General features: G+C 36.9%; 1 protein-coding gene across 1 annotated transcript in view; it reads left to right on the top strand.

The window, feature by feature from the left end:
* The first annotated feature begins 425 nt into the window (after positions 1-425).
* Positions 426-23,672, top strand: part of WDPCP (WD repeat containing planar cell polarity effector) — a 153,477-nt gene continuing 130,230 nt past the window's right edge. Inside the window, 2 exon segments of the mRNA XM_030447531.1 lie at positions 426-709; positions 3,050-3,131. The gene's annotated coding sequence lies outside the window, so the exon portion shown is untranslated.

Below are 23,672 nucleotides of genomic sequence, written 5' to 3'. Positions count from 1 at the left end.
CGCGGCTGAGGACGTGGAGCCGCCGCAAGAGCCTCTGCGGCGGCTGTTGCGCCTGCGCAGGTGTCGGTGCTTCAGTGGTTGCTGGGTGACCGGGGGCGTGGGGAGCGGCCCGGGCGGGCGAGAGAGATAGAGAGAGACTCAAGACAGAGAGGCGAGAGTCACCCTGGCAGTGGCCGTGGCAGCGCTCTCCGCCTCTCTCCTACCCCCGCCTCTCCCTATCGCTTCGGCGCGCTTGGTGGGTTCGGGTGCGCGCGCCCTTCCCGGGGGTGGGCATCCCGGCGGGGCTGGGCCGGGCCGAGCCGAGCCGTTACCGGGCGCTACCTGTAGGTCCCCGCCCTCCTGTGCCCGCCCTGCGCGGCCGTTGGGCAGCGTCCGTCACCTGAGGGCGGGGGCGGGGAGGGGGGCACGGGCAGGTGGCTCCCTCTTTCTGCCTCTCTCTCCTTCTCTGTCTCTCTCTCTCTCTCCTTAGGCCGGGTCCCGGTCGAGCAGGCAGAGCCTTCTCCTTCTCGGCGCCACAACGCCTTGCTCTGCTTTCCCTCAGGCCCGGCCTCTTCCTGGGAGGTTGTCAGCGGTCACCGGCGCGTCCCGGGAGCCCAAAACCACCGCCCTCGGGTGCAGCCTCTTGGCTCCCTTTTAGGCTCTGGGTTTCTTTCTTCGCTTCTTCTCTCTGTTGCCTGTGGCGCTTTTTCTTTCGACCCTTCAGGAGAAGGTGCGCAGCTATACTTTAACTTCACAGAATCCTGTGAGCTTGTCCGTGGCCGTTTCCTATTATTTATTTGCAGTAGGGAAAAGTCGGGAGCTTACCTGTGCTATTCTGTTGTTAAAACAGCGTGACTAAACTAGCGATCTGTTGTACAAAAATAAAACTGTTCATTTATTTGTGCTTTGGGTTGTTGACTGAAGTAAACTCGTTCACTCTGTGCCTGAAGTGAGACTTAATATTGGTATAGATACATCAGCAAACCCCACAGCTTCTTAAACCTTTATGCTACACATGCATGGCAGGGTTGATTATTTTGTTCTTCAGATCCTGACAGGGTTTCATGTTGGACAAATTCTGTATTTTAGTTTGGTTTTTTTCCTGCAGGATTACTTTTAAAGCTTGCGCTAGCCCTTATAATCTCTTGTATTCTGTTTTTTTTAAAAAACAATGTAAATAGCATGTACCCTTGCACATTTTCGTCTTCAGTCCTCAGTACTAACGTGTTACTTCTGTACGGCAATGGGTGTAAAACGTAGATACTTATGCTTGTCATGCCAAGTGTTCTCATTTTAGCGAGTCTTGTTGCTAACCATGCTCATGCCACGACTCTCAACTTGGTGAGGTCTCAACAAGTTTTTAGCTGAGCCTCTGACTGCTTCTGCAATGCAGAAAACTGCAGTGTCAGACCTGAAAAGGTACAGTCATACTTAGTTTATTTGAAACTTCAAACTATACTGATTTATATCAGTTAATAATTGTACATTTTTAATATGAATTAAGATCGTATGGGAGTTCCCTTCTGGCGATGAATTTGAAAGCCAAATAGCTGCAAGCAAAGCTTAAGTCTTGCTTGCTGTGTAGTGAAAGCAGCTTGGTAAGCAGAAGGAAGGTTGTTTTCCAGTCAGATTTTTTCTAGTATCCTAAGATGCTCTACCCTAGTCACTAACCTTTTTCTCACCCAGACGTTCTACAGACTTAATTAACACTATTTAGGATTATTTAAGATTTAAATGTACACAAAACCTGATGCGGACTGGCATAAAGTAATTTCCATTCTGCATAATTGGTTCAGTTTAAACTGATTCCTTATCAATTTTCAGCTAAAGCATGCTGTAAACTGATTTCTGTGTGTCAGCAGAGCAGATTGTATTGGTTTGGTGGATTTCCATTTACAATCTTGCTCATATTTTCCCAAGCTTGTGCTCCTTGTATTGTTTGTTGTTGAGGATACCAACTTGTACTGAATATAGTAATCTTTGTAATGAATATAGTACAAAGTCATATGTAAATGCTTTTATATTTCAGAGACATGTAAATCAGTTTATTTTACATTTTCCCAGTATAATTAGTCAGGGATAGAGTTAAACTGATTTAAGACTGTCTGCACTGTCTTCTGTGCCAATTTAACTAGAAATATTTTAAAAGTTTTGCTTTTCATGATTGTGGGGCAATTTTTACAGTTAATGAAACTTGAGAGTTCTACTATTTCCTTCTTACTTGGCTTAAACTTTGTTTATACTTTTCAAATCTTTAATATCTTCCAAGAAAAATGTAAATGTATTAAAATAAATGCGAGATGCTTTTGCCTCCCCATCTGGTTCTTACAATTCCTTTTCCTGGTGTTTATTCTTAAAATACATCCTTTGCTTCTTGATAGAAACCTTTCTGCTGCTGTAGGAAATGTTGGTTCTTGACAGGTTTTTGTGCTGTTAAATCATGTCTTCAGACTTGTCACTGTAGGAATCTGTGATCCTACAGTGTGAGTTTTTGCAACTCAAGCCTCTGCTCTTTTTCTTAAAGAAGTCTGATGTATTGGCTTGTGTCTTGACACCTTTTTTAAGCTTTGTGTGTTTTCATTCTAAATTTAATGCTGCTTTTCCTATTAGCTTTGTCACGGTTTTCAGATTTCCCCCAGTTGTTGTCCCATAATTTTCTTGCCAATTTTGTATTCTCTGTTGCCAATATTTTTTAGAGATCATAACGTGTTGGGTTAATTTTTTTAATAATCTTTAATGCTTCCTCTGTATTTGATTAGTATGTGTCTTGTGTAGCGCTTTGAGCCAAAGAGCTGCATAAGTGGAACCATATCACATGCAAAAGAAATAATGGAATTTTAGTGTGCATGTGGATTGGGCTCAGCTTGAAATACATTTTACAGTTTTTGCACTCAAAAGATTAAATTACCTGGAAATTGGTGTAATTAAACAACACACTTAATAGTCTAGATAATATAATCTCCATTTTGTGGGGATTAAGTATTATTTTTTAAGGCAACTAGTAATTTTGAAGGGTCTGCCATAATTCTTATTTCTTTATGTTTTAAAATTAATTATTCTCTGTCAACAGCTGGCTGTGTTCTTCAGCTGTATTTTGGATGGGATTTTCTTTTTCTCCATTGTCATCCATAGAAATTGGTGAATATTTTTAGGTAAGTTTTTACACTTGACAGATTTTTGAAAATTATCTTTTTATCATGGCAATGTATAATAGTTTTTCTTTTCTCATGCATTTACTTACAATTTTGAACTGCAAAACTACGTCTCTGGTAACTAAGCCCGTGATATAATTAATGCTGTAAAAGATTTAAGGCTATGTAAAGAAAATAATTAACTATATAATAGCTGGTGTCAATCCTAAAAATAATAGTAGAATTGGAACAGTTTTGGAAACCTCTTCTGGGTTATGATCCAAGAGAGTAATAAGACAAAATTTTTCAGAAAAAAAAAAAAGCATTAAAAAAAACTGAAATGGGATTAAGAGGATCATAAGCTATTTTTAAAAGATGTGAGCAATCTGTAATGCAGCTTTAAAATTAGAAACATGTAGATATATGCAGGAACAATCAACATCTTGGTTTAGAAAATGAAAATAGATGCAGGAATTATTTTTTGTGTGTTCCTACTGTTAATGTTCAAAACCGATGTTTCACTGTTCATTTCTAAACTGTAGTTATGTGATACTGCATAGGTACTAAAAGGTATGAAGAAACTTATGTACCCAGAAACTCTGATTTTTTTTTTCTTTTCCTGTTGTTCAGAAGGTTTGTGTTCTTGATGAGAAATTCTACCTTATGTGCAAATGGTTTCATTTTATCTGTGGCTTTATTTTTACCTCCCACTATTTTTGTTCTTACTGTTTGTTTTTTTTCTAATTAGATGTAATTAATAATTAATTAATTGCTTTTGCAACCTTTAGTTTGTTTTCAGTACTTAGATTGGATGCCATAAAACATTCTGCACTCATGCATACTGTCTGTGAAGAGGCACAACTGATACATGGTGTGCTTGTAATGTATTGGTAATCTTTATGAACTATTCATGAGTCAAATCTTAATAATAAAAACTGTGACCAGAATGGGGTTTTTTTTTGTTTCTTATTTCTAAGTAGTTAAGTACAAACACATATTGTGCTTTTGCTAGAGGACACTGTGAGAGTTAAGGCCTCCTTTGCTGTCTGTGCATGGGTAGATCTCGGGTGCTTGATCTGATGCTTGGCTCCTGGAGGGAGGGCAGTTCAGACTTTCAGGGCTCTGTCACTGACCAGGGGCTGTGGTAGCACAGTGGGCTTGATAACAGCAACACCACTGTATCAAAACTGAGAGACTCTGGAAGATCTATCAGTACCTACCACCTGTGAACCCATTTTTGGAGGATTTTATTCTCTCAGTTCTTGGAAGGACAAGAATGCTTGTTAAAAAAACCTAAACAAAACCATGCAGACTTAGGTATCTTGGTTGTAAATTCAGCATAGTTGGTCTCTGCATCATTACAAAGAGAACAGAAGAACTGTGTTCCTGATCTGTGGGAAGTAACCTTACTGGATCCTTTTTTACTTTAGCACAAACCTGTCTTTTTCTTGATTGAACAGACACTTTGACAACAATATATGGATGTTCTACTTGTTCATGTTGATACGTGGAGGGAGAATGGTGGTTATTTGTAATTTCTGAGTGAATTTGGTACTTCTTCCTGTGGTAGATGAACTGAAGTGACAGAGGTTTTTGCAAATCCTTTGGAGTTGAGAAATAGAAAGAGGGGAGGAGTAAAAGCATCCATGGAAAATAGGAGAATGGCATGAGTAAAAAAGAAGGTGCTTCTCTATTGTGTTTTTTGTGGGTTTTTTTTGTTTGTTTTGGGTTTTTTGTGGTTTTTTGGGGTTTGTTTGTTTGTTTGTTTGTTTGTTTTGGTTGTTTTTGGTTTTTGGTTTTTTTTTTTGTCTGGCTGTTCTCATAAGCATGCTTCCAGAGAACTGAAATGTACATTTGTGATGAGAACTGCCAGTCTGTGATCTGGACATCACTGATTCAGTTAGTTACATATTTGAACCGCTTGTACTAAATTACATCTAAAGATACCTTTTTCATGCAGACTGTATAAAGCAATTTCCTTGCAAAATGTGACTCCCCAGTTAAAATACATCAAGAATATTAGATTAGGGATTAATGTATCAAGAATGTCCCCCTATGCATTGATCACAAGAAGTGGTATATTTCCTTACTTCAATTGAGTTTTAGAATGTTACTAAATTGTTGAATTGATAAGGTGGGTTTCCAAGGCATATGCATTGCGTTGCTGCTCTTTGAGAAATCTGAAGATTGTAGCAGCCTGTTTTAATATGTTCTTTTGTAAGACTAGTAGGTTAACATATTAACTATAAGCATGAGTAATTAAAACATTAAAAATTCTCTTGGTATTGTGCAAGAGCTTCTTCATTTGATTTCCTCTTGTTTTGTAAAACCTAGTAAAAGTGTTAATGTGTTTTAAACCAGTCATTTTGGTATTCTAAGGAAGAAATTATCTGTGTAACAATGGAAGTTGTACAAAAGCAAACCTCGTGATCTTAAGTTAATTCATTACAACAATTAAAAAAACACCACAAAACCCAAAACCTAAACTTAAAACATTAAGCTGATGTCCTTGTAAGATGTTTAAAATTAAGTAAGCAAGGTGAAGTGGCAAAACAACTTACACTGAAAATAAGTATTTTGCTTTTTCTCTTAAACGAGTTTCTCTTGCTCTTGCTCATGATAGCCTGATAATGAAGGAATAGCATTTCATGCAAGTAGTTAGAAGCCACAGTGATTACTTTCCATTTTTTTAGACTCTATGCAGGCAGGTGAATCCATCTGCTTCCTTTATCTGTCCTTTCCTTGTGAGAATGACTCTTCCATGCCAAGTCTGTGCTGTCATTACAAGTGCAGTTCTCATTATTTCTATGAACTATGATCACGCAGATTGCTTAAAATCTTTCAGCTTGCTTTACAATATCCCTTTCTATTTGTTTCTCTAGTTTCATGGAACTAAGTTGCTAATAGCTGCCAGTCATACAGATGTTCTTTTCTTTTCTTATTTTTCCACAAGTATTGAATGATAAAATATCAATAGAAATATTGGGAGAGGGAGAATGGCATCTTATGATGTTGACCTTTTACAAGTTAATTGTTTTAAAAATAACTTTATGAAATAAAGTACTGATAATTATTTATCTTAATGACATTATTCATGTGTGCAACATACTTTTAAAAATACTTCTTTATCAGTAACAAGCATAAGACCAAGCTGAACAGCTTGATTTCTCTATGGAGGTTTTCCTACTGCTTCACAGATTCACATTGGTATCTGGATCACTCTTGGAAACTTTGTCCAAACTGGCCATGGAACAAAATCAAGAGCACTTACATTGTGAACACAAATGATGAAAAAGCAAGTACCTGCATCTCTACATGAACAGGGCTTCTTCATGAAGTAACCAAGCAAAGGGCGAATCATGACTATAATTAGTCTTTTTTCTGGTTTGTTTGTTTGTTTCTTGGATGATATAATTATGCCCAATCATGCTTTTTTTTTTTTTTTTTTTTTTTTTTTTTACATTTAATCATTTAATTTGCAATCTACCCTTACCTGTATTATGTAACCATGATAATGCACTAACTCATGTATGATGAAAAGATTGGATCTTAACTGGATAAAAGCCTCTTGCATATTTTGAGTCCTATTGGAAACGTATTATTCTTTCTATATAGTAGAATAAATACTTTTAATATAAGAAAAGCCATATACATTTATTTCATGACAGGTAATCCCATTTATTTTCAATAACAGACCAGATACTGTTTCTCAAGTTGCCCACTGTCTGATTTAGGAGAATATAAAGTATTGCTATGAAATGGCCTTTTCCTTTTATAGTTGTCTGACATCCAGGGTCTAGCTTCAGTATATTAGTCAAGGGAGCTAGAAATACACCACAGTCAAATTATGGGTTTGTATCTCCAGGTGGTGCTTGAATTTGTGGTTGGAGACTGTAGAAATTAATTTTGTTAAAGCAAGAAACAACAGGACATTAAGCTACTATGCCAGCTTTAGATGTATGCTTCAAAAATTTTTTGCTGCTCAGCGTTATTCAGTAATCTTTAACTCAAATTGCAGGAAATATTTGAAATTCCATTCTAACAATATCCAACAGAGAATATTAAAGAAGCATTAAATTTCAAATGCCTGAGGGAAAATGTTCTCTTGCAACACTGTGGGCATTTGGAGCTCACTAGTATATGCAGTATTATAGTCTAATATTATGCTTTACTTGGTCTGAAATAAAAGCCCAATTTTAATTCTATCTCCAAAAACTTGGCATACTGCAGTGAAAAATAATTTATTTGAATGTTGTTTTTTAATACATTGCTGCTAACTTTAAAGCTTCCTCATATAAGGCTCCCACTATGGCTTTTTGTAATCTGACTCTTTCATTAAAACTTCAAATATACCCCTAAAGACTTATCTTGGTTCTTTCATTGCTAATTTACAAGTTATAAGATCCTAAAGTTACCACAGAAGTTTTTCTCATTCAATGCAATTTTTCTCTTCAGACAAAAAATGTAGAGTATCTTTGTAAATGTATAGAACACCAGAACAGAGGATGAATGCCCTCTTAAGAGACAGGTAATATGCAAATATAAAATGAGGTTTAATGTCATATTTACACAATTCTTGCCTGGTTAATTTGGCAAACTTTAATTAGTGAACTTTACTCAAAAATGTTATGATTAAACCTTTAAGAATTTTTGACCTATATATGCCATACTTGATAGCAAAGCTATTGCAGAAGTGAGTCCCTAGCATACAAGATTCTGGGGAAAGAGCAGAAGAATATTTCTGAGAAGTTTAGAAAATCTCTGGCATTAAAATATGTCTTACAGGATTATTAAGTATCCCAGTATTTGGGATGCAAGGGCAGCTGGTATGTTTCTGTTGGAAAATTAACAGCTACGGTCTTTAGAGAAATAATAGGGGTTTTTCCACCTGTGGCTGATTTTTTTCTTGTTGGGATTTTTGACTGATGTAGACAGAGTAGTGTCCTTGAAAATGTTGATACCATGATACCTGCTTAGAATTTCATGAGAAGCAGGTTTTTTAACAGTAGTTGTCCAGTTGCCTGTGAAATTGGATTGTTGCAACTTGCCTGACAAAGAGCAATGAGGGAAACATGATGTAAAGACAAACTGCAAAAGGAACAGCATACTCTAGATGGTTTAAGATGCATAATAAATGCAGTTTAATAATAGTTTTGGTTTTCATCATATGGCTGTCAGAACTGTGTCTATATAAATGTACATCATGCATACATTATAACCTATTTCTACAACGTAGCATCATGGGACATAAATTAATGGAATTTCGTTAACAGTATCATTAGTGTAAATGCAGTGATAGACCTAGTTCTTGCCAAATTAATGTTACTGGTTTCTGTAATGAAGGCTCATGGAATATCATGACCCTACTGCAAGATCTGTTGTTATCTGCAAGGAACTCCACTGTAGTACTGGTGGGCACTAGCTTCCCTGCTGAAGGCCTGGGCTCTGAATTATCACCTTTTAATGGAAGCTGAGGCCTACTGAAGGTTGATTGACTGATTTTTCTGTTGCTGTTGGTTAAGGGTGGCTGTACCCAAACTGTGGAGCAGTCTTGTAATGGCAATGCAGTTGTCATTGTATAAAGTCTGAGAGATAATTATCTCTTTGAATGTAGCTCCTAGAAGGCAAGAATATCCATCTCTGGGCAATAACATAGATAGAAATGACTTGGATAGAAATGACTTAACTCTTAAGAAATGCACTTTTAAGGAGTATTTTGATTTATTTTGCAGGATAGTTAGGTGATTTTGTAAATTTTGAGCCTATCTTCCTTGAGAAATGGAAGGCGAGGCCCCTCTGGATGGTATCCTGCCCCTTGGGCTTGCCAACTGCATCACTCAGCTTGGTGTCATCTGAGACATGCTGAGGATGCACTCAACCCCACTGTGTCATTAATAAAGAGACTGAGCAGTACCAGTGCTGGAACAGACACCTGAGGGCTACCACATGTTACTGATGTCCATTTGGATATTGAGCTGTTCACTGGAACTTTATGGATGTGGCTATCCAGACAATTCTTTATCCATGGAATGGTTCATCCATCAAATCTGTATCTCCCTAATTTAGAGGCAAAAATGTGTGGAACCATGTTAAAGGTCTTCTAGAAGTCAAGCTAGATGACCACCAACATAGTCACGCTTGCAGAAGGCCACCAGGTTTGCCAAGCGTGATCTGCCCTTTATGAAGCCACATTGGCTTTCTCTAATCATCTCTCTGTCATCCCTATGCCTGGACATAGCTTCCAGGAGCGATCTTTCCATGATCTTACGTGGCACATGGAGGAGCTGTCATGCAAAGCAGAAGAGTGAATAGGCATGCCAGGTGTCAGTCAGATAAATGAGGAAGCAGATGTGTTTTAAAAATACTGATATGTTTTAGATATTGAAAGTTACTTTGTAAATGTAATTAATACTAACATATTCAGATTGAAACCATTTTTTAATGTCAGTGATTAAGGTGCATCTGGTGACAGAATTGATGTGAAAGCTCAGTGTTCATTGACTCTGCTGGCAAAGCCCCCTGGCTGTTAGGAGCGCTGTTAACTTCATTACCATTCCAGCTGGCTGCAAAGGTCTCTCCATGTGGAATTCCATGCAAGATTGGTAAAAGATTGTTGAAGTGAAATGAGGCAACCAGGTGCCACTAATCACCAGGTAGTGGGCATGAGCTTGTGTTAAGCCCACCTGGGCCTGATTAAGGCGGGCCCCAACTGCGCATGAGCAGGACCAGGGGGCCAATAAAAGGTGAGGCCTGAGGCACAGGCTCAGCTCACTCCTGAGCAAGCCAGCAGAGAGGTCAATTGAATCTGGAGCAGTAACACTGAGCTGGGCTAACCAGTCTTGAGGGCAACAGACTCAGAAACACTATTTTTGCACTTCTGCTGGAACACCTGTTGGACCTCAGAGCGCCCTGCCCCAAGAGAGGTTTGTCTTGCAACAGATTGTAACTCATAACATGGGTTAGCATTGTGTTAAAATACAAAATACAGACAAATAATGAAACGCTGGCACTGGTGGCAGTTTCATATGCGTAAATAATTAGTGTAATTAACAGGCCTTACTCTTCAGGAGGTATTTTGTTTTCAGAATAACCTGATTACTTGACATTTCATCAAAGGGCAAGTTAAATATTTAAATTCCTTAAAGATCTTTCTGGACTGGCTTGACATCTGCCCGTCATGATCTCTAAGTTCGTCACCTTTCCTCTGATAGGAAGTTTGTTGTTTTGTTTTCTTGGCATTAATTTTTAGGAAACCTTTTAAGTGGCTTTTTCTGTCTCTTTGCTTTGCAGTATATCAAATTGTAGCCTTTAGTCAGTACAGGACTTAAATTACTGCACTATCATAATGCTTGTTTTTTCACTCTGATTGGCAAAACTGTGCAACACATTAAATTCTAGTTTTCATGAACTAGAAATTCATTTCTAGTTTCAGCATGGCTGAAGTTCACCGTGGTGACGATGAAATTATGCACAATATGCAAGTGTTTGAACGTTCCTTAAAAAGCAGCCTGGAAAGTATTTAGTGAAGAGATGCTAACTTTGGCATCGGTGTTCTTTTAAAATCCCTGCTGTGCTGAGGTTACTGAGTCAGTCTGAAGTCAAGGACATGAGACTGCAGATGTTGCATAAAGCTGCAGGAGAGGCGTTCCTGTGAAGATACGGCTGCTTGATTTTGCAGAAGATGGCATGCTGTGTATTTGAAAAGTCTGTAGTCATGGGTGAACTGCAGTAAATGTCATTCTGTAATTGGGGCCATGTAAATTGGTTATTCTACATCTGTTTCTAACCTAATTTTTCAGAATCTCCTCGTTGGGAACAGAGATGTGTTATTACCGTGAAAGTTAATAATGCATTTGCCGAATGGGGTGAGTAAGCAGAAGAATGAAAATTCTGCATCTTTATAATAATTATAATCTATTTCATGGATTAATGTGAAGATTGTGCCGTTGGCCTTCTGCTTAAAAGTAAAGGAATAATGATAATGGTGAAAATATTGCTGCTTTCCTTAATATATGAAAGAGGATGAAAAGGAAGCATCACACAGAAATGTAACAGCAGCCATGACTTTAATTTAAGCAAGCCCAACTCAGACAAAGATTTTGGAAAGAGAGATCTATAGATGAAAGTGAAAAGACCTCTAATCAGCCATTAAAAAAAAACAAACCACAACTTTTGTAAAATATAGACTTGTGTGAAATACTGAAGTTACTGAACTCTGCTTCTGCCAGCTGAAGTCATTTACAGGTTTTGTTTTGCACTGCCAATGTGAAAGATTAAACTTGTGTGGATGAGTTAATTTCATGATATCTCTTACAGCTGTGGAAGTGGAAAGAGCCAAATGGTGCAGCTAACTAAAATGGCTGGTCGCAGTTCTCATTTGAGAGACCTTTCCAAATTTCTAAGAATTAATGCATTTTTTAAACCATGTCCTTAATAAGTGATAAATCCTGGATGAACTGTTTTTTAAAAAAATGGGAAATATGATCTTTGTGGTTGAAGTAATACTTCAGAATTTGTAAATTATAATTTTTTTGGAACACATGGAATTACAGTATTACAAGCACAAGGTCACAGACTTCAATCAGTTGTTCGTGCCCAAGTTCACAGAAAGGAGTCAAATTATATTAAGTGTTGCAGTCCAACTATCACAAAAGGACATTAGTTTGATTTTCATGGCAACAGCTGGCTTATAATATACTCACAGCAATAACAGCAGTGGGTTATTGCTATATTTGAAATTTTAAAAAGTCTTTTTATAATAGGGTTTTATTTTCCCTTTTTCTTCTTATGAAACCCTGCAAAAACCAGAAATTTGCCAGTGATAGTCTGATGATGTGAAGGCATCCTTGCATGGCAACCTGCAGAATAGGTTAGCTGTGCAGTCCCTTTGTTTCCATTATATTGCTGTTTACCTTTGGTGTAAACTGGAGGCAAATGAGAAATGAGTTGCTAGAAAGAGTGGGCCCAACTGTCAGAGAACTGTCATGATTGGAAAAGACAGCTGTGATCAACTAGTCCAACTATCAACCCAGAAAAAAAGGCTCGGGCCACTAGAGCACGTTCTGAAGTGCCACATGTACACAGTTCTCCAGTACCTCAAGGATGGTGACTCCACCACTTCCTTGGGCAGCCTGTAGATGATTGATAACTAAAAGGAAGGCGCAATGCATAGAGAAAAATTAAGACATCAAGACACCACTTTAATTTTTTTTAATAGTCTGTCCAATTAATTTCCTTTCAATTTTGTTTTTTAGTTTTGTGTGAGACTGAAGAAGAAAGTCAAGCTTCTATGAAAGCTCAGGTCTTCTTCCTGCTTGGGGAAGAGAGCATAGAAAGCATGCACCATTTTTATGGTTGTTGGTAATATGGGGCTGCCAAACCAGTGCTATTTACACTGACATCCTGTCTTCTCAGACAATGTAGTAATATATTGAGGTAATTAAAGACAATTGCTCGTAATAGCAGAAAATTACTATAATTGTGTTGTTTTCCAGATAACAAATGCAGTTTTATAATTTCTGTAGCCACATCCAGAGCTTTACTATCAGAATGCAGAGAAACCATAAATAGTTTTTCTTCTATTATACTTAATGCCACTTAATACCAGTGGTATGATTTTAGCTGTTTTATTTAAGAATCAGCATAGGTTTCTTCCTTATGTTAAACCCTCTAACATAAGCCCATCCTTGGTTTTTGAAAGCTTGTTTGTGTTTTGTCACACATGTTGGTCACAAATCCTAGACACAACTTGATAATGAACACTTTTCAAACGTTTTGAAAAGAGCTTAAATTATTGTATTTAAAGAAAAGTTTCAAAATGCTTCTGCTTTGTTTTGATTTCATCAGGTAACTCCAAGCATTTAGAAAACTTGGTCACTTGCATACTATTTCTTCATGTTCTATGACTTACAGTGTAACTACTATGACATTTTCCCCTGCAAAACTGGGAAGGCCTTTTCTGGCAGAAGTTATTTTAAAATCAATTTTTTTTAAAAAAAGTAAATCTTTCAATAATAACTTTGTACAACAGGGTTACTATTCAGTTAGACTTCTTTTTCTTAATTATTGTGTCTGAAAAGATTCATCAGAGTGTAAAGAGCAGTCATTCACATAGAGGACATTCGTATCTGTGTTTGTTAATTTTTATGGCTGTTTATTTAGAAGTCATCCATAGCGAAGGTATAATGCTGTACATAGAATTAAGACACATAATTCTGATATTGTTCATACTAATTGTACCATGGCATTTTTTTGTAATGTTACTGATTTGGTTTTTTCCTCTGGACTATTGCAAGCTTTGTCAGTGTAGCTTTTGGATATATACTTAATATCGCCTGCTTTAAAAGCATTTTGCTCATTACTTTAAATACATAAATCTTTTACATGACATAAAAATATAAGTTTAGCTATAGTTGCAGCTTTTTATTTAAAGCATTTTATCTGTTTCCAGTTTTGCCTGTTAGCAAGGTCTTTTAAAAAAAACCAAACCCTAGAAGTTAAAGACACGGAAATAGTTTCAGAGTAGGTGAGTAATTAGTTAACATCACAAACTAGAACCTGAGGAATCAAAATATTTGTGACAGAGGAGCATCAAGATGGCTTTCTAAATGCTGAACTTTTAGATTGGCTTGGATAGGACATCCAGCATAGTGACTGAGAAAATTATAGCCTCAAGGTTTTGTTCTCTCTGTTAAGTAGAAACCAAACATATTTTGAGGATCTGAAGTGGTTTACGATTTCCTACCTGGGTTTCATGTGTGTGTTTGTATGTGTGTAGAAGCCTCATTGTAGCCTTTTCATCTCAAGACATAGCAATATGAGGATGATTTAGCAGTGTTAAGCAGGTTTCATTCCTGAAATTCTGCCCCTGGTGAGAGAACTCTTCCTCTGTCCTCATCTCTTGAGTTTCCTGCTGGGCTTTTGATGCTGATCTTGCAGTGGGTTAGCTGAAGGTGCCATTCATGGGATCAAGTGCTTGAGTTCGTGTCTTAACAGAAGCAACAGTACAACTAGAGTGGATATCACTCACTTGATTCCTACTTCTTTTTAGGTTCTTCAAGCACAAATAGGGTCCACTTGCAAAAGGCACATGAACAGAGCAAGTGCTCTTTCAGAAGTTTCTTGGTATAGGAAAACAATGCAATGAGGACTGGGATTGTAGTGCATTAATATCAAGATGCACTGCAGCCCAACCTGTGTATAACCAGTTTTCAAAAAGAAAAATGCTGAAGGAACTTCTGAGAAATTGCAGCAAAATTAAGGAGAGAAAGTAATGTCTGAAGCCAACAGGGTTCAAAACAAGACTGAATGTGGAGAAAGGTGATAGTGACAAATGCATTCAACCTGAAAATGTAATCAGACAAGCATGTTCCCCTGCTGGAGAAGGGATTTAGCAACTTTGAACTCAAAATCATGTGATTTCTTCCTCCTCCTGGCTAGATTAAAAGGGGAGTGATGTTTTTAATATTATATCATGCTTAACAAACCATTGCGTGCTGTGTCAAGTTAATTTTCACTATCAGCTCTGGCTAAAAACCATTGCTATCTGTAGTCTAGCCTGGAGGTGACAAGAGATTTGAATCATTGTAATTAGGCACTCATCATATTGCAAAAAGATACAACTATCTTGATGAATCGGCATTAAAAAAAAAAAAAAAAAAAAAAGCTGTGGTTTTGGTTTCTTTGTGTAACTGCAGTTGGTGCCTGGGAATGTTAAAGCAGAAATGAGCTCGGCAAGAACGGAGGTAGTTTCCTCAGCATGACAACTATTGTTCTGTTCTCCGTGCAGAAAAAGTTAAGAGGTTTTCACCCCTCCAAGTTCTGTTGACACCTTCAAGTGTTCTTGGGCCTATCCCAGGTTTTACTTGACAAACATATTCCTATATCCTACTTTTTTCTGATTTTGAGAAATACATAAAAATTCACTTTCCACAGTTGAGTGAGAGAACTATGAAATGAGTTATTGTTTGTTTTTTAGAATTGTACCTCCAGGGCACACTTTTGCTATGAAGTGTAAGTGATGGAAAAGTGAGTCTGCCCAGCAAAATCAGGATTGTTGTTGGACAGAAATGTATGTGTGACAGAAATGGGGTGTAAGGAACTTTATCCCTCTGGGGAAAGACATTTCCATACACACCAAGATGTTGGTTTTGTTTTTGTTTTTTGGTGGTTTTGTTTTCATTACCTGTATTAAAGATGCCCTGTATTAATAATTGGGTTTTGTTCTCATTTTCTCCTACATTTTAGAAAAAGTGCAGAACACATGCCTGAAATACATATGGCTTTCACCAGGTAGAGCTGCATTGCAGTTTTTACCTTTTCTTTCTGGGAACAGTGAGTTACCCTTCATTCTTTTTCTCTGAAGATAGATTACTTTATCTTATCACTCATCCATGCATCTTTCCTCAGAGCTTGGATAATATTTCTTTTTATTATTTAAAATGTTAGATTCTTCAAAAATGACTCGAGGAATGGCATTTATTGCTCAGTAGCATGTTTACTGTGCAAAGGATTCTTGTCATCACAATAAAGTGTTTGAATTCAGAGTCCTCATGCCACTTTGTAAATGCTCTACTTTTCAAAAGTGAAATGTGAATATGGATTCACATACTTAGTTTAGATATGGCAGTTGCAATTCAGTAATGTACTTCAGGAGTGACTTACGTAGGTGGCAGTAAGTGGCTTACCCTCCATAACAAGTGGGTATCTTCCAGAGTGTTGAAGGATGGGTGTTTTTAATTAGTATGATATTCAGTTTTATGAAAAATTTTAAAAAGGCACCAGATACCACAGATTTGATAGTTAACTTTAAAGCTAAACAATGGGGGAATGTACTGGAAATAAGATTTTTAGCTTGTTTTTGTAATGAATTACTTTTCTACAGTGAGCAAATACTAGTTCTGTTGCTCATAGAAACTATCTCTATTGAATTAGCATCTAACTTAATTAATCTAATTAAGTTACTCCGAAACATTAGAATGAGCTTGAGTTTACAACCTTAGTTATCTAAGAGGAAATGTAACTGATAGTTTTCCTATCTTCAGATTACAAATTTGATGTAGAGTTAACTCTTAACTTACAGCAGCAGCCATAATTTCCACATTTAGACAGGAGATTCATTTATATTCAGAACAGGATTACTTCCCCTTTTTTGTCACCTGACTGCTGTAAGCAAAATCTGCTGAGTAAGGAAACAGCATTTTGCTTCCATCAAATGAAAAGGCAACTGATTGCAGAGTCTGCCCTTTAGTTCCTGCATTCTTTTTAAGAGCTGCTTGGCTGATTTGATGGATAAGGCAGAGATCTTATAATCTCCAAATGTCTATGCATTTTGTGGAAGCCTAGGGACATCCAAATCGGTGTTCCCTCTCCCAGACTCCTGAGGAGAAAGACTGTGGCCTGAGATCAAGACTTTTTTTAGATTTGGCTTTCAATATCAGTCATTAAATATGTACTTAGTGATTGCTCAAAACTTGTAGCTCTGGACCAGTCAGCGTCCTACTTTGTGCTTGACTGGACTGAGAGTTGCATCTAGTGAAAGAAGAGAGGAAGGAAAAGGCTACAAAAAAGTGACTGAGCTGACTATACTGTAGAAAGTATTAGGGAAAATCCCAGAACCTAATGTGGAGGTTTGGGACTATGAGAATGACAAATTAGACTTGTAAGATCACCATTCCACAGAGAATCAAACAAGTTGTAGTGCCGTTCACTATGTGTATGTCCTTTGGATTACAACCTGTGTATGTTGTGGCATGCAACCACATTGAAAATAAAATTTTAAGTACTATGTAATTTTTCTTGCCATTTTGTTTTTAGTTTGATCGCTACGCATCGCAGGCAGTGTTTTCTGTGTTTTCTGCTGACAGAAAAATGCTTCCTTGTTCTTACATGTTGATATATTGCATCGTTTAAGGGAGAATGTTGGTATTGCCTTCAGCAAAATGATGTATGCATTTGCATTTCTGGAACACTTTCAGAGTTTCCCATTTGCTTTTATCTCCTCCACAGAATGAGCATCTGTATTCTAGTTTATCTTTTCTGGAGATCAGCATAGATTGTTGATTACAAACTACAATAAATTAACTTTTGCCACTTTTCATGTTTATGTTATACATCTCAATGATGTTGAAGATTTATAGAAGACTTTAAAATTTAATCTGAGACACAAATATTAGAGAACAAAACCTTTTTTTTTTTTTTTTAATTTCTAAAGTCCTGTTACATAAAATTGCATGTCTCTTTTTAAAACAAACTTTTTAATTGTTGAAGTGTTTTTCTAGTGATTTATTGGACACCTGATTTCGTGCAAAGTGTGTCATAAAACTAAAAACTATTGTCATCTTTACTTGCACAAACCAGAAAGGCAGAGAACCTATTATTATGGAGTTTATTAAGGCAAAATCCTGTTTTTGTATCCTATGCTATTCAGTTTGCTTTTAAAATAATTTATTTTTAAATTAATGCGTTTCAAAATAGACTTGAAAAACTTCTCTGTAGTTGCTAGCTAATTCACTAATTTATTATTTGAAAATACTAAATAAGTGGGAGAAATCTGTAAATTTTACTTTTTCAGTAGAATCAGTTGAATGACTTTTCTACTTGTGGGCAGCATGTTGTTTTGTTTTCCAGTTGCAATATATAGAAACTGTTTAGGTCTTACCTCTCTATTTTATTTTTGCATTCTAACTAGAAATAGCACTTTGAATGCATCAATGGTTTGAGCTGGAAATATTGCCCAAACTAAAGGTTTTTGCATAAGCATACTCTCAAGTTTGCCTCTTAATACAATATTTGGTGTGTTGTTGTAAGCTGGAAGTGCAGGAGCCAGAAACTGATGTAAGCACGCCAAGTGTTTGCACAAGAAGAAGATGGCCATTTTCCATTTTCTCAGTGTTATCCAGACAGAGTTGGCTTGCTCAGAAGGTATCTGCTGTTTCTCTACATTCTGGACTGCCAGGAAATGTGTGATAAATACAGGAAACATCTTTGGGTTTTTTTATACAACATTTTGACTATGGCGTGTGTGAGTTTCTTGTGGCTGTTGCTGTAGTTCAGGATAGGCTTAGGATATCAGAGTGCTTCTTGTCTTTGACCATTGAATCTGTCATCACATTTACATTTGGGATGTGTGTGATTCATAATATGCAAAAGAGTTGCTCAGGTGTCTTAGCTATCAAGAACAGATCATTCCTTTATAAAAACACGTAAGCATTGTATTTGTTTTCTGCCAATGTGTGATGGTTGCATTATTCACACATCAAATTTTTGTTACTTTTGTCGACTGTTGGATGGTGCAGCATGCTGTGTCACTCAGCCCACAGGGGAGTGTCAGTTTCAGGCTTTTCCAAGATGTTTTCTTAGGTTTTGTGTGAAATGAAATCAGGCCAACCACTACCTTGAAATTTCTGCAAAGTTGTCTGTTGTAAGGATTGTAGATCACTTTTGTCCAGTAGTTGACTTGATATTTTGTAGTATGGAATAGTGGAAAAAAAAACCCTAATTACTCTTTAAGTGTTGATAAAAGCATTAAGTGTTGATAAATGCATTAAGTAGCATACAAATGAGTGTTAATCTTAAATAAAAGACCAAATTCCAAGAAAAATACTTTATGACTGCCTCCAAAAGTGTGGTTTGTGGATATACCTTAGCTTAAATGTATTGTTTTTTATCTACAGTTTTTTCTATAAATTATGTAAGTGAAAGTTAAATACCATACAAAGAATGTATGAGGGTGTCTGAAAACACAGCTGTACAGCAGAAGGTGGTGCAAGTTGTTGTATTGACTTCATCTTTTTAGAACAACATTGTGCAAGGAGGGATGTTCCTGTCCTGACAATCCTGACCCCTTGTTAAAGCCAACAGGGCAGAGAGATTGACTGACATCATACTGTGAATTTGTAGCTGTTGTTTTGGAAAAGCCATTGTGACATTTTTTAATGTGACTTTTTCTGAAGCCCAGGATCATGAGGTTTCTGTGAGCGTGCAGCAGTTCATAGCTGGCTTTGGAACTCTGTTCCTTGCAGAGCCTTTTCTGAATCCACATACATCCACTGAGGTTTAAAGCCACAGGATGTGATCTTTTGCTCTTCTGTGGAAGGTGGAACTGATCAGGCTTTGCACGGTTTTAATCCTTCTGTGAGCTGTGGTGGCATTCAGAGCTGAAGGGCTGGATGGAGGAGTTACTGAGCCAGCAGCCACGGTGCCTTCTGTTGCCTGTGCTGGCGCAAAGGTTGTGTCACCAGCACTTGGTGTAACTGAAGCCAGGTACTCGTTGTGCTTTCATGGTGTGTCTTAGGTTTACAGTGCAAGGGGCACTCCATATTTAGGAAGTCTGTTTTAGAAGTATTACTATTTAGCACAATAAGACTTTGTCTAAAAGTTGTCAGACAGTGCTTGTTAGTATTATACATCACGACAACAATGAACCATACAGATTCTCTTTATTTTTGAAACAGACCTTTGGATTTTAAATGAACAGAAGCACTAGGTAATACCTCATGGCAATGTGGAAACAAACTGTGTAAGTCTTTCTATGAAGCTAGCTAAGTAATTTATCTTCCACTTAATTACAAGATAAGAATATCAAGTGTTTCCAAAAGTGGTTTTGGAGTAACTCTTGGATTCCACAAGAACTAGATCAAATACTTTTATCAGTCAAATTTGTTTTTTATAAGGAATAAACCATTTCCAGTCGAGCCACCTTTTCCTCTTTTGTCAAATGTCTTGGTCTAAAGTCTTAGAAAAAATCCCAAGGAATTTTTTTCGGGGGTTCAAAGCAACATGAAGTGATTTTTAAACAAACAACAAGCATTTAGTTCCCATTTTCCTTCTTTTCCAATGACAATTTCTTACCTGTACAAATTTTTTTTATATATCTTTTGAGATTTTAATGGATTCCAATAATTTTTCTGCTTGATATCTGCTAAGTGGTAACAGACCCTGAAATTCTACCAAAAACCATACAAGGCCTTTCTGCTTATGACAATTTTCTGAGGGGAAAGGTAGGGTCTCTTTTGTTCTTCTGCCCCACTGCCTTCTCCTCCTGTCGACAGGAGATTGCTTTTGGCCTTGGGAATTTTTTCCCAATTCCTTTACCATATAAGCTTGACTACATGTCCCCGAAAGCATTTTAAGGGATCCATAGGCAAGGAGTAGGTCAGACCTGAAAACTGAAGAGGGTTGTTGCTCCCTAGGAATGAATTTGGAAGTTTGCCTATTTTATCAATGTAATTTTTTGTATTTTTTAAAGTAGCATGTCATTTTTCCTTGCCTATTCAAAATTAAACAGTTCTTACTATTGTGGGGTTTTTTTGTCAGTGGTTCTTCTTTCCATATGGTTGCTTTTGTCTTTGAATTTGTCTTGAATTCATACTCTTTGGAGAGCTCTATTATTTGAGGCTTTTGGGTAGAATTGAAAGATATGGTTTCTACAGTAATTATTTCTTAAGTTGCCCTATAAGATGGAGTTGTTTTGTTTGTTTTGGTGAGGCAGTGCAGTGTGTTAGTACCTTTTTTGCATTTCCTGTGGGTTTGATACATCATAAACTAGCAGAGATCTGAGTGTAGTGTGCTGGTGTTAATGACACAAGCTTCGAATTCAGCCTGATTTTTTGTGTTTTAATGTGGAGTTTTAAAGTGTTGGAAAAGAGAAAAAAAGTTCATTACTCTGCAATGACCAGTATGATCTTCTCCTTCAGGTCCCTTTTAGCATTCAACCTCAGTTACCACATAACTGGCTCTGGGAGAGTGGGAATAACCAGCAAAATCCCAAGAATGGCTGCTATGGAAGCACAAAAGTGTATGAAAACATTGTAATGCATTTAAGGATTTATTTTTTTTTAAACCCATTGAAAATGTCATAAGTAGAATGGTAAGAAGTTCCCTGAAGTGGTGGTGTGGTTTGTTTGTTCTTTTAAAATGGCATGTGGTAACCAAGGTTGAGCAAAAACAGGGGTCTAGAGGAGAAAATTACAATGTTCTTTACAATGTAATGGATATTTTTTTTCTGTTTTCCAGCATACTAAATGGTAGGTTTTAGCAAAGTTTATAAGGTTAGTAGGGGTGGACTATACTGTTCTCAATGTAACAGACACCACTGATTGCAAATCCATCATGTGGAGCATCGTCTTTAGGAAATTGTTTACTATCTGTATTTTTTGTCTTTAAAATGATAAACCATCCATGTCAGTCTTCTCCCAGTGCTTGCATGTGAGAAGTCTTCCCACACATAGTGCTATGCCTCTATTTTTGATGGGCTTTTCCCCCTTCTGTCTGCTGATCTTCATAACATTTTCTCCCTGTTACACAAATGATCAGTAAGAAAAAGGAAGAGCTGAGCCTTACAGAGAGTGTGTCAGGTTGAACTGACTCAAAGTAAAAAGAGGCATTTGCATTACAGTGTGTGGTTAGTGGCTTGGGACAACATCCTGGAACTTCCCCATATCCGCATGTTTGCTGGCATATGTACCAAATTTGCTTAAAATAATAGTAATAATTTAAAACTTCCTTATGTGGTTGCTTTCACTTGGGGTTTCTGTGTTCTTACTGTTGTGTTGATGGCAACAATGTAAATATCATTGCTATCAATGGCTACTGAATGTTGATTGCATTAGAATACATTTTAAGGTTATCTTTGTGTTGTGAAAAATTTCTACTTGCATAAAAGTAAGTTTTTACTGTAACTTGAAGACAGAAACAGAAAGCTTTGAAAGAACTTTCAGATGCTGAGTCAGTTAACTCTGCTTGTGATTAGATGAAGTGTCACAAAGTTATTAGTGGGATGATTCAAAGTATTGTTATAGCAATATTGAATCTAATCTTTTATCTCTTTGTTCTCACTGGGCAAATAGTTATCTTAGCAGATTTGAAAATGGGAATTTCACCCACAACTTTGTTTTAATTAAATATAAATGTGTGCATGTATTTACAGGAAAGAGAATAGGTATTAATTGGTCTCCATTAAAAAAGCTGGTTTATGAGAGATATATCAAGAACTGAGTAGTATGAACGGGTGCTTTGAGGCTTAAACTGAAACCTAGCAAAAAATGTGCAGCCAGCCTCTTTTGCCTATAATAGGGTCAACATTGGGATCCATGATCCCTTTGATCTTTACATAAAACAGATGAAAATGCATAAATTGCTTCTAATCAGAGATGAATTAAAGGAAAATAGCCTCCCGGAGGACAAAGCACCCCAGGCACCCATCAACAGCCTTACCAAATGACAGACCTGGAGGAGACTTCAAAGCTGCAAACACAACTGCCAGTGAAATCCACCAAGAATCTAGATACCATTAATAATTTTCACAGTTTACAAGTGCCCAGAACTCTCCATTTAAGAAAAAGTGACAGAAATGCACTACACGGTCTTGCTTTTTAAGCTGCTAAATGTTCTTTTTTCTTTTAGAAGAGTAGATAAAGGCAAGACTTGCTTGATTAATTTAGTCCAAAAATCTGTTCAGACATGACAAACATTGGTAATTTTTGTGTCAGGTAAGGTTTTCTCAACTTGAGTGGCATATTGTTTTGAAGCTGAAGTGTATGTTTTTAGTGGAGACAGATCAGACATTTATTGTAATTGCTTCCTTGGTTGTCATCTGTATTTGTCACTGTGAACACAAGCATGGTTAACATTCTTAAACTGCAAAAGAAGAAGGAAATGTAATGCAATATTAGGATTGACTTTGGAAGTGAGGAAAGACTCGAGGTAATAATTTTATCGTGAGCAATTTTCTCTTTGTGGAAAAAAGAATAATTTTATTGCTGGTTAAATCAGAATTCAGGTCCTCTTCTAGCTCAGGTAATTAAATACTGTTTAGATATTGATATTAGTAATGGTACATATAAGAAATAGCCTTGAAGAAAAAGTATTCATTGTTGGTTTTTTTCAAGAGAAAGGTAACCCTAAATATAAAATTTTTACTTTTTTTGTCAGCATTCTGTTTATGAGACTATACCAAAACTGCAGTCAGCATTTTTAAGGATAGAGAATAAATATAATTTTACCGAGTACTAAAATACTCTTTTAATAAAGGCTGATGTAGTTCCTTCAAAGCACTGAACCAGGAAGGCTTTATCTGCTGCCATTTGTATACTTTGCCTAGGTGTTGTGTGCAGCATAACATTTATATCCTAGTCCACATAAATCTGAGAGTCCCTTAGACACACATAAAGAACAAATGACATTTCCAAATAGTAACTGCACATGGAATTGTTCAATGGGCTGAATGATTTGCTGTAGGTGAGGCCACAAATGTTGCCTAATTCTTTGTTGTAAGAACTTACTTTCATTTGCTTGTGACTTTAGCTGCTGTAACTGAAGTACTTGTTATGTCTTTGTCTTGGGCTATTAGCTTTTGGAAGAAGAAAGCAAAAAGATTTTGCCATTCCGTGTAGGCATGAAGCTAGGAAAAATTTCTGAGGGCTTTCCTTCACTTAAAATTTTTGAAGGTTTTTCCCACATCCCAAAGTCAGGCAATCATAGAATGTGATATCGATGGTATCTCCATTGGCTGGAGCAGACATTTTAAATTAGATTTTGGGAAACTGGAGTTTGCCTATGTCT

The sequence above is a fragment of the Calypte anna genome, chromosome 3, assembly GCF_003957555.1.
Source record: "Calypte anna isolate BGI_N300 chromosome 3, bCalAnn1_v1.p, whole genome shotgun sequence".
Classification (NCBI taxonomy): Eukaryota; Metazoa; Chordata; class Aves; order Apodiformes; family Trochilidae; genus Calypte; species Calypte anna.
The sequence above is the reverse complement of the archived record's forward strand: the minus strand, read 5'-3'. Positions and strand labels throughout refer to the sequence as shown.